An 18,981-nucleotide genomic window follows, 5' to 3' on the forward strand; every position below is an offset into this window, starting at 1 on the left:
TGAAACACAGTCTATTTAATGCTTAAATTCGTCGTCTGCTTGTTCGGCTTACTACTGTTTTGCGAACTGAACGCTTGCTAACCTGTCGAAAAACACGCTTATACTCTGATCTACTTTCAAGATTCTCTTCGATCTTGTGGGCCGAACGTTTTCCACGAGTACGCTGTACACGTACCTGAGGGTCTAAGTCCTCAGCACTTACTTCGTGATTCTGATCGATTTGCAGCGCATTATAGGGCTCGTACAAGAGCATATCATGCGGGTATCTTCGATTCTTCCAATTTCGCTCCTTGATAGTAGGCAGGCCGTTGGTGTCTGGTCTGGTTACCTTGGATATGGGCTTGCGGTAGGAGCGCGTAGAGCGCTGACTACGGAGACTAGTTTTACTGCGTGTTACGGCGGCGACATAGAATTTGGCTAGATCCATCGATTTCTGGTGTTGCGTTTTCTGATGGACATCGTCCTCATCGAAATCGGTTTCCGTCAGAGCATGTATGAAGCGAATTGCATCGGACTTTTTCATGCTTTTCAGCACTTTCTTAATGAGCACATCCTGTTTCCCACGCAGTACCTTCGACAGCTGAAAGCTGCCATGTCCACGTCGACGACCTTTTTCATCTGTAAGCCAACTGTCGGATTCGTCGCTGTCTATATCCGCTGCCTTCTTTACCCCATACCACTTTCTAACCACGCGCTCTTGTCTGCTAATGCTTTCAGCTAGCCCTTCAGCTAGCTCTTCAGAGTCTAGAGCAGCCGCTAGATTTGGCGGAACTATGCCCAGAGCAATACTTTTGCCGTAGCTCTGTCGCCGTGTAAGATCCAAGGGCGGTCCGATGTGTAGAATGGTCAGTGCTGCGTTATGGTCACGTTCCATATGCGCTTTACTGGTGGCCATAGGCGGATCCTGCCTTGCAGTGGGCACCAATATTTCCTGCATTGTGCGCAAAAACAAGTGTAATGTTCTCGGATTCGCTGGATCACGCAGGTTGCCATCGATGTCGAATAGCTCGTTATAACTCTCACAGATATTGCCATCAGTGAGCGGTACATGGTATGGGCACGGCTTGCTTTGTGTCACCAATAATCGATAATAGTTTTGCAATGTCAATCTATGTAGTATTCCCGCTGTTTCTATTGTTGACTTTTCCATAAGATGTGCCACCTTTTTTATCATCTTTAGATTTCGATTATACCATAAATCCCACTCGCTGTCTTTGGAGCCATGGCTCATGTACGTGATGTTCGACTTCATCCAATGAAAGTCATCCGGCCATTGACTCGATCTGCCCTTTGTTGGTTGCCTGATCAGACCAGAGGCAGAAGAACCAGCATCTGAGCTGCACCCGCCTTTGCAGTAACGCTCTGGCCTGGTGCTCATTTTGCTTGATGGGTGGTACTAGGCTACTACATCTATTGAACTATCATTGTAATTTTGAATTGACAACACGCTCAAAGGCTCCCTATCATGCACCCATCTACTTTATAATAGTTTATAACACATTTATTAATAAATTTGCTTTCAGCGTATTATGCCGTCTGTTACCATCATGAAATAATAGTTTTTTAAATAGTTTATCGCTTTTCTTTCTTTTCTTTTCGTCTAGCATCACAAAAAGAAAATTTGCTTATGTTAATTTTTATCTTCATATGTTCGCAGCATTAAAAGAAAATTAAGCAAAAGTAAAATAGAGAAACACGTAAACATGTAGCATGGAGGCAAAATGACGATTGAAGTGGCCACAACAACAACAACAACAACCGCAACAGCAAAAACAACAGAAAAAGCTACAGCGACAACTGAAGAAGGCAAAGTCAATAACCGCGACGCTCCCACCAGCTTACTATCTCCCTTCCACTCGCACTTGCACCCTGTGTGATTTTTAAACTCTGTACAAAGAGGTACACAGCAGTCTTATAGTCGAGTGGAACGAGATTTGTACGTAAGAGACAAAAGAGACATTCATATTACTTAAAGAGGTGATCATATTAAGTTTAGAATCTAAAACTTGTTCGACGACTGCAGTCAATCGCTCCTAGACGCTCTCATGTACAGAGTCTTCAATAGTCGGCTGTGCTCAACTCTACTTTTCAGTTTTACACACTTTGTATTTTCTGTTTTTGATTTTAGGCCTAAATAAACACGCAACTTTTTTTTTTAATTTCTGTACAGTGTTGTTTATAATAGTTATCACTGTCAATTGTGGTTTTGGGGTTCACTGACCTTAGATACCGAGTGACAGAGAGAAAGAGAGGCCAAATGGCCAATTTGAATGTTTGTTGGCCAAATGCGAGCCATGGAATGCAACGGAAACGTTTAAGCTTTAAAGCTTATGCCACAAGTGCCTTTTGCAAATTACAACAACAATGACGAAATATAATTTCGTTAGCAGCAGTCGAGTCGCCTCAAACAGACCGTAAAATTCATAATTACTAAATTGCATGTTCTTTGTTGTTATCATGAGCAAAAACAATATAGTTGACACACCAACACACACACACACATAAATAAATCTAAGCGCAAGATAAAAGCTTACACGATCAACTTTGACAAAGGCACAAGTAATAAAATGAGAGAAACAGAGAGGGGCAGAGAGAGCGGGACAGTCGTAAATTGAGCTAAACTCATTTTACTGCGTGGGCATTTCGGTTTGCTCTCTCTCTCTCTCTCTCTCTCTCTCTCTCTTTCTCTCTTTCTCTCTTTCTCTGTCTGTATGCTTGAGGGAATTTACAAGTTGTCTGTGGTTACATTGGCTACATTGCTGTTAAAAGTTGACCCATTTTCGATCATGGGAATTTTGGAAACGTAACATATTTTCATATTTTCAGATTTGGGAGAAAAGATTTAGAAAGCAACTTGATTTGTCATCGCCCAGCTCTCTACTGAAAGTTCTAGACTCAAGACGTGTAGCTTATCCAGAAGCTGTCACAAATCATATTTCGAAAAATGCATTTGAATATTGATTTATGAACCTATAAATTTCAAACTTAAAACAATTTCTTGAAATATTCGTTCATGTGCACTCGTTGTTGCTAAATATCACGCTCGAAATCGTTCCAATTGTAGCTAATTTATTTGAAAAATATAATTGACGTACTACATAGTTCTACGAATATAATCAATTTTTTTTTCTGTTTTCCCCCTAACAAACGCAAATGCCGGTTGGTCGTTCGTAGTATCAATACAATTTCTGAATACTTACAATTCGAGTATAACTTTGAAACTGGTATTTAATCCGTATGCAGCAATCAGTTCGAGATTCTTTTTATATTTTTTATAGTTTTTAACTTTACAAAATTACACAATTTGTTGTCGTCCACTTGAGTTGGTTTAATTGCACTTAAGGCTTAAATGCTCTTGCAGTTTTTATGGCTTTCTTTATGCACGCATAATAATGTTAATTAAATTTGCATTTGTACAGCATTTTTCCGTTTGCTTCTTCTTCTTCTTGTTTTACTTCTTACAATGAACACAGCGGCGTTTGTGAATTTTGTTGTTCGTTTTATTGCACTTTAGTTTTATAAAAAAAATTGCAAATTGCGAGTTACTTTAATTAGCTGGAATGTTCTAGAGTACGATGTAACGGTAACTATTGCACTGTTGCCCACGCACTGTAAGATAAACTATCTGTTAGATACATAAGCTTCAAGTCCTTGGTTTGCACCAAATCAATAATGAACAGCAACACCAACAACAACACTTAATTATTTTTAAATTGTTTATACGTTGCGCACAGTCAGCTCCATATACTATATATGTCTTGATATCTGCCCATATACAATGTTGCTAAAATGCTTTGTAATTTAGCAGATTGTTGGGCGCACAGTTCTGGCTTTTATATATGTGTGTGTGTATATGGTAGATGGCTCGTAAATTGTGGAAACTTATGGCCGAATCTACTCGTCAGCCTAATTTGTATGTTAATTAGCCAAGACAAAACTCAGAGCAACTCACAGCTCCAGTTGTTAAGATTGTCTTGTGCCCTGTCATGTCTAATCAAAGTCAGAGCTTGCTCCAAGAGTGGTCAAAGTTTCTCTGACAGTCCTCTGTCAGTTGCTCAGGGAGCAATTGAGGCTTACGATAGGTCAGTAAGTGGAATGGAGTGGACTGAGTGCTGAGCTCAATTATAAGCACAAACATAAACAAATTCGAAATATTTATAAACTTAATTTCGCTTGCACTTTGTATTTGATTGTTTATTTATGCACAGAACAGAAGTGTAGAGAAACGGATTGGCCTTCAAAGCAAAGCACATTTATTTTTGCAACTGTAAACACTTATTGTTGCTGCTGATGTGATTGCTGTCTTAGACAAGGCTCGACTTTTATGTAACCTCAATATTGCCAATGCAATAAATTCAATAAACAAAAGTCACTGAATGTTGTTTTCTTTCTCTTTTTCTCTTTGTGTTGTTGTTGAATTTTGCACATTTGCTTTTGGGCCGCAGTTTTCTATTTCACTGAGGCCTGTTTATGTTTTTTGTGCTTAGCTCACAACACACACACATACACACATACACACACTCACTCACACGTACAAGCTGCTACACTGTGAAATTCCGCTAGACCGGATATTACAATTGAAAAGAGCGGATTCGTTTTTGTTGTCTTTCTTATTATTTTTATTTATTTAACTTTTTTTGCTTTTATTTTATAATAATAAACATTGTTATGCTCAGTGTGCGATTTGTAGCATGAGATACATTTGTTGTTGTTCAAAAGCTGCTTTGTAAACGCAGGAAGTGAGTTAATAATATTAATAATTTTCTTTATAATTTGACTTGCTTCAGTTGAAATGCAATTGCCCTGGCACTTGGCACTTTGACACCCACTGTTGTTAAAAAATGTTGCCACTCAAATCGTTTTACTAGAACATGAACAGTTCTGGAACAGTATTTGCTGTTGTTGTTGCTTATTATTTTAGTTATGATTGTTGTTGTTGATGTTGATGTTGCTGTTGCCGTTGCCGTTGCCGCAGTGGCATTAAACACGACGCGCTGCCTACGTTTGCTGGCTGAAGTTATAACGCTGCCAAACCGTACAGTTTGAGAGTTAATATCGGACTGTTCGGTATGCTGGCGCTGCTCCCTCGGAACAGCAACGAAACGTGGCCGACGTCGTCGTCGCAGTCGTCGCTGTTGCAGGGCCCGCTGCCGCCACCGCCACGGCTCTCTCTTCTGGAACGGCAGTCCGAAATATCTTTAGGCGACTGGAAAACGACAACTGGAAAGCCGAGTCGGCAGTCGAGCCGACTACGAAGCGCTCACGTCGCTGCCGCTAGGGGTCCCGCATAAGAAGCGGAAAAAACTATAACTACAACTACAATTTGCTGTTATTGTGACTCTCTGTGTGTGCATGTGTGTGTGTGTTTGGACCGCACAGCTGAGCGGCATTTACTACTACTACAAACACAACAATACAAAAGTGAGATACAAATTTATCTAAAAGCGTAGTAAAAGCGAAGCCGGTAACAGCAACACTGCGTCTTCAACCAAAGAGCGAGCGAGCGAGCGAGAGAGAGAGAGAGAGAGAGAGTAGCACTTGTTAAGAGAGCGACGATTGCTGCTCTTTAACCTTATCGCTCGCCACGAATGCAATGCATTTGATTATGTTGCAAAAATTTGTACTAGAAACATTTTATTCGGGTGGATCCCCGAAATAGCTGCTGATGCCATTTTTCGCTGGAAACGCGAGACCAGTGAATTTTGTGAAAGTGAATGTTTCAAAATTCATTTTCATAAAAATAGTCTAATTTGTGATCTTTTCAAGCTACGCTGATGAAAGAACAATGTTCTTTTTTATGACCAGCTGTATGACTGCAAAAAATATTTTAACAACTGTTTTTTATTTCAAATGCATGCGTTCTAATGCTTTTAATAGATCAAGTGTTTTTGATGTTATGACGCCAGAGACAATGTTAGTCTTTCACACTTTTAGACTCTAATCATTCTGGTCTTCAAAACTCAGTTTCAAGACTTATGTATAATCAGGGACCGTAAATAACATTTATTTCAAATGAAAAAATCATTCACTTAAAATCGACTTAGAAAAAAAAGGATAACATCATATTAATCCTTTTTGTATAATCTATGCATATTCACCATGATTTGCAACTTTCTGATTTTTATGATTTTCCTCACCAATAATGATTAATTTTGATTAATTTTACAATAACTTATAAGTAATCATTACTTTTGAGCAAACAAAATATAAATCAATAATAATGATTATTTATGATTTTTATTTTTTTCGCTCAAAATAAAACTCACTGTAAGATACAGCCTAATTATAAAAAGCTTTTCCAACTTTGTCTCACGTGTCCTTTATAACACATCTAGAGGATCAATTTTTTAAAATTATTATTATATATTCATATAATATATAATATATATAAATACATATTATATTATATATGTATATAATATAATAATATTATATGTATTATTCAAATAATACATTATGACTAACTGATACTTGTAATTCTCGCTTAAAAGTTTTGGCAACTAGCTACACTTGTATTTGCATACATAATGTATTCTTTGAATATATTCCTTGTTTTGCATCCGAAAGAGATCAAATTAGCAAGGCACATGCAAACAAGGACATACATCCTGTATGTGGGCATTTGAGTCGCTAGCCTGAGATTAACGCCTAATAATTGATTTTTTCTAATTTTCGGAGGGGCGGAAGGTGGGCGTGGCAAAATTATAAAAAAATTGATCCTTTAGATGTGTTATAAAAGGACATGTGACAAAGATTGGAAAAGCTTTAATAATTAGGCTGTAATCTTACAGTGAGTTTTATTTTGAGCGAAAAAAATAAAAATCATAAATAATCATTATTATTGATTTATATTTTTTTTGCTGAAAAGTAATGATTATTTATAAGTTATTGTAAAATTAATCAAAATTAATCATTATTGGTGAGGAAAATCTTAAAAACCAACATATAATCAGTATAACGTAATTTTTAAAATAAAACTTATAATGATTACGGTCCCTGCTTATAATCCTTGTATTCTGATTTGATTGAATAACAAAAATACTTCATTGTTTCGCATCGTAATTAATAACTCAAATACTATTATACTACAAAAAAAAAATTGGTTGCATTACACGAGCGTTTAATTAATACATTACTTCGATTTGTAGTCATTGCAACCTTTGTATTGACAACAAAAAACCGGAATCATTAAATGTTTAATATTTTTCTATTCTTCTAACAGCAATCGTAAGATTTTAGATGTTAATGCTAATGCAGATAACCTCAAAGTGCGAGGTCAGAAACTGAAAGTAACCAAATTCTGAGAATTGTAAAACAAAGAGAGAGAGAGACAGAGAGAGAGAGAGAGAGAGAGAGCGAGCGAGAGAGAGCTTAACGCGGCGACGTTTATCAATTTCAACTCAAGCAGCCATAAATTCACTTCAGCGATAGCTTTTGAACTTTTAGAGGTGGAAGACAATAAGCCGCAGCAAATTCAAGATGTAAGCTGAGCACACACACACACACATACATACATACATATACACAGATACCTAAGTATTACAAGGAAAAGCCAAAAGCATAACAATAGCTTAGCGCTCAGAGTTCGTATCGCATCGTATCATTTGCCAGGCAAGTAAATTGAATATTTTTGGGTTAACGAACAAAAAACAATCAAATGAAAAAATATATGTACCCATATATACATACATACTTAAAATTACAGCTGCTAAATTTAATTTCCTTTGAAATGCGAATCGTTTTGGCTTTGCAATGAGCAAGACACAAACCAAAAAAAAATAAATAATAAAGAGAATTACAAAAGGCATAAGCTAAAATGCAAACTAAGTAAAATTGTGTTAGGTCGCAGTAGTTGCAGCGCTACTGCTGCTGCTCATGATGATGATGAGGATGATGATAATCATTTTGATGATGCACAAGTTGTTGGGCGGCAGGAGGGTGGGGGGCCTCGGGCGGCACTCTAATAAAATTTACGACACTGCGAATGACTACGGCGCGCTGTAGTTTAAGCCCTGCAGCCAAGCCAAGCGTAGTAGTCTATGTATATCTCTCTACCTTCCAACTTTGCAAGCCGGCCCCAAAAGTAACTCTGAGATTGCAATGCCAAACTGTAGAGCTGCCGCTGTCGCTGGCGCTGCCACTGCCGACGTCGCTGTCGCCATCTTTGTCTGTTGCATTTGTTGCGCCGAGTGGCATTTTGGTGTGGGAAAGAATGCAGTGAAGGGAATTTCCAAGACTTGGCAGCAACACGGCCGTAATGTGTAATGTATCTCTTTTGGATACATTTTTAAATTGTATGCTATATACGTAGCTTGGCGCTTTGACAATACACACACAAGCACACACACACACACACACACACACACACATAGATACGTATATGTATACTCTCTATGTATTGCCATTCTTCCACTGAGCCAATTAATCAAATCGAGTAAACTACAGTTGATTTCAATATTTCAGCAGACATTGTATGTAAAAAGGCAAGACAACATTTGTGGCCTATATGCATCTGTATCTGTATCTCTATCTGTATCTGTGTGCCACATTTATCGTTTGCGTAAATCAATATTATTCCTACAAAAACGCCCGCGCTACAAAGTTCAGTTTGACTGCACAGCCCAAAATATATATGCACTGTCTGTATCTCTATATGTATCTGTATCTGTATCTGCTTGTTTACCTTTCCCTTGTTGCATGTTTCTTGTTGCACTTTTATTTGGCCGTTTCGCTTTTGCCTTTTGTATGTGGGCTAGGTCATGTTTGCCAGAATTGATTGCCAGACAGGTTAGCCCATAAATATGACGCGCAGCAGATTTGGCAATCCATAGACTTTAATCTCTTCTATCTTGCCCATCTCCATAGCATATGGCCGGCAATTGGGTCAACAGATGCCGAAACACATATTTTTGCTCATAATAATTTCTTGAGTGCGTGTATTTTTAAACCTTTGCTAATGAAATTGAAATGCAACGCAGCGCATCGCATATAGAATTGCTTCATCTCCCGCTCTCTCTCTCTCTCTCTCTCCGCAGCCACTTGTCTTGGTCCCCACCAAGATATCCTCAGGCGAATGCTCACATTTTAGCAATTGTCGAGTGGCTTTTGTTAGTAATGCAACTTGTTCTGCTGCTCGGCGTCAGCATCGCTAAAAACTGAGACTCCACCAGGCTCCATTGGCTGCTGTTGATACTAGAAGCCACTTTGGTCGAGGAAAATGAACTAGACTGCGAGTGATGGCTGCTGGACATGGCAATTGGCTGCTTGGAGGTCACTCCTACTATTTCTATTTGCCACAGCTGCGAAGCATCGGGCTTGTTCTTGCAGCTTCTGTGGTTAGTTGGGTGGCATTTGTGGCAATTTGAGCTAATTTTATGTAGCTTGGGGCTAGCTCTGAAATGCACTTGATCGAATTTGTCTGGAGTGCGCAAGCTGGCCACTTATTTTAGTAAGGCATTTGGGTATTGCTTTTTGCACTCTTTGACATTTTTATAAAACATGGCAGAGACTATTGAAAAGTTGGGCAAAGTATCTCTACCTCTAATAGTCTCTGAGATCTTTACAGACGCGTAGGCTGTAATCGAACTAATTTGTCGAATTGTAAAAATTCGTCAAGTGTGAATGACTTTCTCACTTCAAAGAAGTCTTATTGAATATTATGGGCATACCTTTAATTTTTTTTATCACTGTTTATTGCTTTAATTATACCTATAATAAATAGAGTATGTAGCACTTACAGCATTCGCCGCTGAGCACATAACAATAGCAATTGGCTTCAATACTGCAGCCTTGACTCAGTGACATGTACACAAAACGGAAAATGAAAATAAAAAAATAAAATAAAAAGGATATATAAAAACTTAACCCACTTTAGTGAGCGTAACATGATGACTTTGGCTGGATATTGCCTCCATCTACAGACTTTAAGTATATTACATTTTTCGACCCATATCTATGGCTTAAAAGTTGAATTGCAAATATGAGATGCGTATATCTTATGATCTTATCGTATGCAATGGCAACGAGAGAAGAAGACAACGAGGTCGGAGCTGCTAACAAAAGTGGAGAAGCTGTGAAACAACTGACAGACTTTCACATATCACCTTATAGCCTGATATTGCTTGATAATTGAATAATGAAAATTTATTATCAAATTGGTTTTTATTATTTCAAAAGTAGTAGCCCCTAAGCAGATAAACACTAGTCTACTGCTTGAGAGGGTGGTGAGCCAATCATTTCAGTTCAAGATTATTTTGTGCTGTTGCTGCTTCGCAGCTCTAAGCAGCTTTGTGCCCAGCAACTATGATGCAACTCATGTTGCCACTGGTGCAGCCAAAGTCAAGCCGATTCGCTCTCAATCCAACGAGTGTGCTGCTCTTGTCGTTGCTGTTGTTGCCACTCAATGCTGCAGCAACATGCAGGCAATGGCAGCAGTTGCTTGGGCTCGTTTTCAAAGCTCTGAGCATAAGCTAACTTATGTGCATTGTAAAGATTTCAATTTGAATTGCGAGCGATGTTCAGCTAAGCTGAAGTTCGTGGGACTTCTACTTCTCCACCAAATGCCTCAAAGCCACTGCCGAAGAGCATAGCAACAGCAGCTGGTGCTGCTGCTGCTGCAGACAGACTCAACAAATTACTATATAAATACCATTCTACTCATAGGTTGCGTTGACTGCATGCAAATCGTAGCCTGCGGCATGCCACAACTGCTTAGAGTTTGTTTCGTTGCATTTATTTGTGCTACATATTTTGTGATGGAATGTTTTCGTTGCCAGCCTTTCACTCTCTCTCTCTCTCTCTCCCCCTCTCGCTCTCACCCCAATGACAGCATTTACCAGCCTTTGCATAAAAGTTTTACTAGATAGTTTTGGTATTTGAGGTTTGCGTATGTCTAAGTCTAAGTCGTTGTTGATGACATTGATAATTGTTCTAAGTGTTTTGGTAAAATATTTTCAAGTGATGCAGTTCTTTTTAAATGTTGCAAGTAGTTTAATTATATAATAAATAAATTATATGAAATATAGTGTAGTTACAATTTTGGTATACCACAAAAAAGAAGAACGATAATTTGTATCTCATGAATTCTGTTGATGGTGCTTTGCTAGCGGATCAAACATTAAAAATATCCAAAGATTCCAGAGAAACGAAGAGACAGAGATGTTGAGAAGTATCTAGAATGCACATTTCCTATTATGAAAGAAAACAATTAAAATAAATATACACAGACGTTGAAGAAATCAAAAATCAAACAGTTTATCTTTACCCAGAACCCTCATGATTAACTCACAAAGTTAGTTCGTATTTAAAGAATATAAATGTTAATATAAATAATTATTTGAGCTGTTAAAAAATAAATTGTTTACAAATAAGTAGGGAACCGAAATATAAAAACTGACCGGAAAATTTCGCACAATCCAAAACCTTTTTGGATAATATGGTTTTGCAAGTTGCAGGTATCAGTTATTGCAGCAACATCAACAAAATAAATCATTAAAATTGTAACACAATGAAAAATGCCAATTAAACACCAATGGGAATTTCGATGCTTGGTCCAAAATCAAAGCCAAGTAACAGACTGAAAAGAAATGCCAACAACCAAAGGAAAAACCAAAAGAGATTGTGAAAAAAAAAAAAAATGCAAACAGTGAGTGAGCAGTGGGGGCGTCTGTCGTCGTTAATAAAACGAACAAACAAAATAAAACATAAAAAACAGACAGACGGAGCCCTACTGAGCTGCAATGGCAGAGAAGACGACGAGCCAGCCGGACGCGACGTTGCGTAACCGCTTCTTGCCTCCTCTTCTTGCGAATGTAACGAAAATATCAATAATAATAATAACAGAAAGAGGAAAAGAAAGAAAAAATCAACTCTGCTGTATAGTCGCAATGAGATCCACATAGCATTACGAATTAAGCAAAGATAGATGTGGGGAAGCTGCAGGAACAAGTTTAAATGAGGCAAAATCCGTGTAGGCAATATAGTGGTAGCTGTTGACGCCATACGAAAAAGATGAGCGGACGATCAAAACTAAACAGTATTGCAGGAAATCCAAAGCATTCCAAACGGACTCTATGATTCAATCACAGCGATCTTGAGTTTTGTGCTCAACGACAGACAGATGGACTTTTCACATACTTTCGTATCTGCAGGATACACTTTAAGTCTGCATGCATTATGCGATTGATGAAGAAGCAGCAGCACTATGAAGTAAAAATAAGCATTATGCCTTGCTGACACTGAAACTGACCAACAACGAGTTGAATGACCAAGCTTCAGCTAATAACTTGGTTAATAGACAAGGTAATGCCTTCAAGTGGCTGCAGCTACGGCCACAGATATTGTTACAGATACAGGTACAGATTATTTTATAGCCTGTCAGGCAGTTATGAGTGATAAGCTAACACCGTGCAATTTAATAAGCTACAAGAACGATACCCCAATGCTCTGACTTTTCAATATGCTGACATTAATTTTCATCTCAAATTATAGTGGTTAGCTTAGAAGATAAGTGTTTGGTATAAAAATAGATTGTGCCTCCAATCCATTTATTTGCAATATTTGCCTAAAACATTTTATTTTGGAATAATATGTGAATAAATATTGAAGCCTTGAACAATTTTAGAATAGTTTAGAGCTTGTCTTTGACAATCTCAGCTTAACTGTCAATTTATCTGGCACATCATCAGGTGCTCCGCTGCTGTCAGTTTGGTTAAACCACTTGTTACCACTTACAGCATAAAGCAAACTAATCCACAGCTAGAGTCACAACCGCAACGGCAACGGCAGTGGCAACCTTAACCGCAGACGCAACAAACCAAATATTTCCCCTAACCACAAGACCTCACGGAAGCCGACTTCATCTCCGGCTCTACGGCAAGCGTCAGCGCCAACGTTATACAGCCGCAATTCCCGTTTTTGGCTGCGGTCCCTTCTCTCGAGCCTTGCAACACCTGAGCAAAGACCTTGAAAAGCATGCAACAGGCTAAAACTCGCATTCGCTGCAACTTTCACCACTTGTGGCAGCTCTAAAAAGATGTTGCATTTATATACAAATGTATATATATATATATATGTTTTTTTTTTCTTTTTGCAAACTAGCCAAAGCCACAATTGCCACAAGCGTGTCACAGTTCCACTCTCAGCCGCAATTTGCAATCACAGTCACAGGCTCACTTCCCAATCACAGTCCCCAATCAAAGGCAGCAGCTTCATAATCATCATTGTCGACTTCGACATCGACACGAAATGCTGCCGCAAGGCCTTTGCCTCACTTGCCACATGCAATTAATGTTTTGTTTTTTCTTAACTTGTCTTGTTTTCTGCTGTCTTTCACCTCTCAGCCCAACAGGTAATGCAACAAATACATTAAGCAACAACAACAAAAAGAATGCTCAGCTACTTTGTAATACCAAGGGAAAAATACCCTAACAAAATTTTTCATATTCACAGATATTCTTTAGGACAATTTGTAAGTTAAAAATGATTGTTATTTAAATCGTTTTTATTTTATTTTCTTTTATTTCCTCCCCACTCCCGAGAAAATCGATAAAAATATTTATATAAAAAATTAAAAGGAAAAAGAAAATATAATGGAATTTTGCAACAAAGAGAAGCCAAGATCTGTTTTATGGTTGAAATATAAGTTTTCTTATTTAATTTAAAATATTTGTTGTAAATCTACAAAACATAAGCTTGAAAGTGCATTTAACCGTCGCCTAAATAACCTCAGAAATTTTAAAATTTGGGTTCTCTCAATTTTCTTGTTTTTAAAACATAGAATAGTTTTTAAAAAATTAAGTTACTCAAGTATGCATAAGATAGTTTTAATCAAATACATTTAAATTACGTTGAAATTATAATATATTAGTTTGATGTATTTTTTAGAAATTAATTTGAATTCAAATATTAAGCACTAAGGAAACGGACCTTTGTAATTTGTAAATATTTGATGAATCTAAATTTATTTGGGTCTACATAAAAGGGTATTCATCAAAGTAGAGAGCTCTCCATGAAGAGCAGAAGAGCTTTAAGCTATTCTATTCGTAACAGATTCTTCAAGATAATAACGTCAATCTGCTGGCCAATATGTCTTGCCCCTCTCTATGGCACAAGACTGTTGCATCTTCAAAAATCACACACACACAGAGAGACATATCTATGTGTGTGTGTGTGTATATAGCCAATGCAATTTGCCTTGGCTCACGTTTCTCACTAGTTTTGCAAGCTGTTCGAAAAAAAACAACAACAAGTCATTCTCTTTGTCTCCACCGAGCAGAGCGCGCACTTTGCTTTTGCGGTTCCACTGGCGAAGCTGTTCATCTGCTTTTTCTTGATGGTTTTATTTTCAACTGCAACTTCATGGAGCGCGCGGTACCTCCCAGCCCCCTTTATAGAGGCTGGTGGCTGTTGGCCATGTGAGCTGTTGGATTTTTAATAAAAGTTGTTTCACTGCTGTTTTGTCTTTTTCAGCTGTTTCTGTTTGTGTCCCCCACCCGCTAACGCCCCCAATGCCTCAAGGCAATGTGCACGCTCCTCACATGCCTTTTGCTGCTCGCTGCTCTGCAATCAGAGTCTTCAAACTAGCTCCCTTTTTGCTGTCCCAGAATTGCACAAGGTGCGCAACAGTTATTGCAAAAATAATGCTGCTGTTGACTTTATTATTTGTGCTTCGTTATGGCGTCTATTGAAGCAGGGATTTCCCCATGATGTCAGCAACAGAAACCCATTTATTTTTATTACCAACTCCTGCTGAGCGCGCCCCAAACCATAAATGCTGCCACCAAAAATAAAATGGAAACCTTCAAGGTAATCCAGCAATATTTGTAACGAATAGTTTTTGGGAATGGCACCTGGAATTACTTTAACAATATTTAGTGCATGCAAATGTAAATATTCTAATAAAATGTTACATACAATATTAATAAAATCTGAAATGAAGTGTCTTATAATTTTATTTAATTTGTTACGTAATGTAACAAATGTAACTATCAAAATAATAATAGTGAGTAATGAACTTAAAATATATATGGCCAGATACCAAAAAACTTAAATCAAAAGTCTGTATAATTTTAGCATAAAGATTTATTTATTTATTGGCTTACAACAAATTTTAAACTTACGGGGCAACCTCCGGCAAATCGAGTCAACCAGACTTTTGGCATGCAGTCCCAGTCCCGGCTTTAAACACACACACACTGGCTTACAAAAACTGTTGCTGTTTGTGTGTGTGTGTGTATAAAAAAGAAACTGCATTCAAACTCATAAATCGAGTTTTTCCAATACATCTTAGTGTGTGTGTGTGTTTTTTTTCTTGCCTCAACGCATTTGCAGTCGTCGCGTTGTGTTTTTTTTTTCCAGTAAAATTTTTGCTTTACGACTAATATTTATACATGCAATTTACAGCAAGGCTTAATCATTATTTTTCCAGTGCTTTGCTTTCATTACACATAAAACATGCACATACACATATGTACGTGTGTGTGTTTTATGTATTGGTATTTATTGCCACTTGGCTGTATAGAGGTATGTATGTTGGCCGTTGTGTCTTTTAGCATGCCAGTGCATTGATTTCTTTTGAGCAGCAACATCAAACAACAAGACTAACTGCTGCTGCTGCAGCTACATTAATGTGTATGTGTGTGTGTGTGTGTGTGTGTTGTGGCAACTTAATGTTGACTGCTCACTGGAAGCGAAATCGCAAAACATTACAATGCTCACACAGACTCTCTTCAAGCTCTCTATAAAACCAAACTAAAGTTTTTTGCTCGACTCGGTCTAATTTTTTATTTTTATTTTAATGCCTTGCGGGTTTCGCATGCAACTCCAAAGATATAAAAATTATATACATAATTTATATTTTTTATGCCTTCCAATCTCTCTCTCGTTCGCCTGCTCGCTCCCTCGGCTGGTGGCTGCTGATCAAGTGCTCAATTATTATGACTTGGCTTGTCTTCCATTGACCATACAAAGATTCCGAAAAGCGCATACCATTGCTTCCAGTGAAACCAATTCCAGTTCACAGGTTCAACACACCCGTAACAACGCGCTGCACAGTCACCAGTCACTCAGCCTGTTGCCAGTTAGAAGCTGCACACGTACTTTATAAGTATTTACAGCAACAGCAATAAACTCAGCAGAGAGCAGTATAAGAGTGCGCGTATAAGAGCGCTGGCTTACAGTGTTAAGAGATCGCCAGATCACCGCATATTGTGTGTACTCGTTTTCGTGCATGTGCATGTGCGTGCGTGTGTGTGTGTTTGAGAGCGTGTGGGTGGCTTGTGTGTTTAGAATGAGCTGAGCCGACTGTTGTATACACTGCTCGAAAGGTTTGATAACGCATAGCATAATTATGACAAAATTCAGATAAGATTATATGTTTTAAACTACTCATTCTTATATAAATATAACAAGCAATAACACACTGCTATTCAAAAGTAAAACCTCAAATTGTAATTTCTATTTAAGAATTCTCAGCTTAACCTCAACTCATTAACATCAACCCACATAGACATATTTGTATGTACTACTTGTATCTTTGTCATCGCGCTTTATTAGCAGTCAACAGAACTATTAAGTAGGCAGGCAGAGCAACCCACAAGGCATCAAAATGCGTAAGGCAAGCTCAGGCCACAGATGCATGGACACAAAAGATTTGCATCTATGGCAGGCTCTGTTTGTCGCGTATCTCTTTCAATCAGCCGCACGCTGCGGTTTCGCTTCAGACTGAGACTGAGCTCCCACAATGTCCTCGTTTGTGCCCAAACGGGGAAGTTGCACAGTGTCCATGTCCGTGTTGTCAACAGCAACGGCAACGCTGTTGTCGTGCTCAAGCAGCAATCATAAATTGCTGCTCAAATTGCATATCATACATCAAACGTCAAGTCAGCGAGCTTACACTCCCCTCGCCCACAAGTTTTTGAAGCCACGCATCAAAGTTGAAGATCAGCAGGTGACGCATAGGGCTAATGGCCTAGGTGCGTTCGCAGCTTCCAGTTGCAGTTGCAGTTGCAGTTGCAGTTGCCGTTGCAGTTGTTGCTGAATAATTTGCCAAGTATCTGTGGTGCGCACCCACATCAACAAAATGAAGTAAAAAGCCAGCAAAATTGATTGCCAGTTAGTCGCTGGCGCCTTCAACTGAAGCTGAAACTGAAGCTGTCATGCGGGCCATAAACGCATCGAGGCAACCGGCTTTAGGTCATGTTGTGCCTTTGCCATCATAGTCGGTGTCGTCATTGGCAAACGTATATGCAATTAACATGTCAAAGTGCTGACAAACTTCAAGTCTTCGCTTGTTGCTGACACTGTTGCTCGCTTGCAACTGCGGCGTCTGCGGTTTGAAAAATATGTCAAGGCGGAGCTCCAAAGTGCATTTGTCGGTTGTAGTTGTAGTTGTAGTTGGTGGATGCTGATGAGTTATCACCGCAATGCTTTTAACCAGCCTGCAATCAGCCTAGAGCCTACAGATTTGGCAACAATGCTAACTGCAATTTTTTTTCTCACTTTCATTAAAGCTACAATAAAAATATTGCAGCCATTCAATAAAGTAATTGTGGTTAATGTTAATGTTAATGTTAAAATCTGGGACAAAGGTGAACACCTTTGGGGCTTATAAGTGTTATATGGAGATAAAGCCGCATTGCTTATACCTAACAAAAAATAATATAAACAAAACTAACATCTCCAGGTTTAAATGAAGTTAAATGCAAATCTTGACGAAGGGTATTTTATGATCTATAAAGAAAAACTGTTATCTTAATCGGTCGGTTGTACGTTTTGTTATATAATAATAATCATCATTTATATCTATAAGAATCCTACAAAAAAAATGTGTAGAGTATTTACAAATATATATAATATAATATTTGGTTATATTCCTCATTGTGGAAATTTATATTTATGTTGAATATATTAAACAAGCTGAATTGAAAAATGCTTGAGCCAAGCCTACAAATACCATTACGTTTTTTCTATGGAATAGTATCATACAGATCAGAGCATGTGCATATGTATATTTCAATTTCAATTCAATTTTAATGAGTTATCCACCAGAAAGAAACTGGAAACATTTCTATTAGGAATAAACAGTTATAATTAAAGTGCTGCTCACAATATTTTGTAACAAAGTATCTAAAAACGCTTCTTAATATTATAAAAGTATTATATAAATTAACAAAGAGATAATTATTGTACAAATTATAAAAACTACTGCCCCCGGTATCGGCGAAAATTATAAAAAAAAAAAACAGATCTGTAAATATTTCGTTAAATACATGCTTCTATAATTAAAACCTTCCATATAAGTATTAAAAACATGAAACTTTTTATATTACTGTGCCGCTGAGTTCCTTTCAATTTGCTTCAAAATTAAATCGATACAGATTTCATAACAAGTGTTAAACTAACTCACATGAATTAAGTTTGATACTTCATATCTTATTGACAAGAGTGGCAGCTAATAATAGGTATCTTAAAATATATTGTCCTGAAAGATAAACTCTTCGAACTGTGTTGACAGCACATCCCTGGGTGGTTGCAACCTTACGAGCAGCAATATCTGTTGCAGGCAACAATGTCAAAGCCAATCGTCGGCTATATTAAGCTAAATAAGTGGCAAAATTTGCGTCACGTAGACGTCAGGACACAGACTGGCATTTGCCCATAATAGTCGTCCTGATCTCTCATACACTTTGACATTGACATAGTTAATGGGTATACTAGAGATTTGCAAAAGTATGTAGCCAACTAGTATTGACTCCAAATTTGTTATGCTAATGTTAAATATATGTGTATGTGTTTGGTTTTAAGAGCTTTCTGAGCAGCAGACCAAGGGTATGCATAAGTTGGTTACGCCATTTTAAGCGTCGAGCTTATCGATGCTGTTGTTGGTCTTTCGCTCGTTTTGCAGCTGCTGCGGCTCTTTGAGGCATGTCAATGTCAAAGCCAGACGCCGTTTGTGCCACTTGTCAGCTTAGACCGCCAACA

At 37.9% G+C, this 18,981-nt stretch overlaps 1 protein-coding gene across 1 annotated transcript in view; it reads right to left on the reverse strand.

Moving 5' to 3' along the window:
* LOC108607486 (fibronectin type-III domain-containing protein 3A) overlaps positions 1–18,981 on the reverse strand; it is a 113,781-nt gene that overhangs the window by 51,096 nt on the left and 43,704 nt on the right. The window lies entirely within an intron of this gene.

This window comes from Drosophila busckii, unplaced genomic scaffold, assembly GCF_011750605.1.
Source record: "Drosophila busckii strain San Diego stock center, stock number 13000-0081.31 unplaced genomic scaffold, ASM1175060v1 chrUn_07, whole genome shotgun sequence".
Lineage (NCBI taxonomy): Eukaryota > Metazoa > Arthropoda > Insecta > Diptera > Drosophilidae > Drosophila > Drosophila busckii.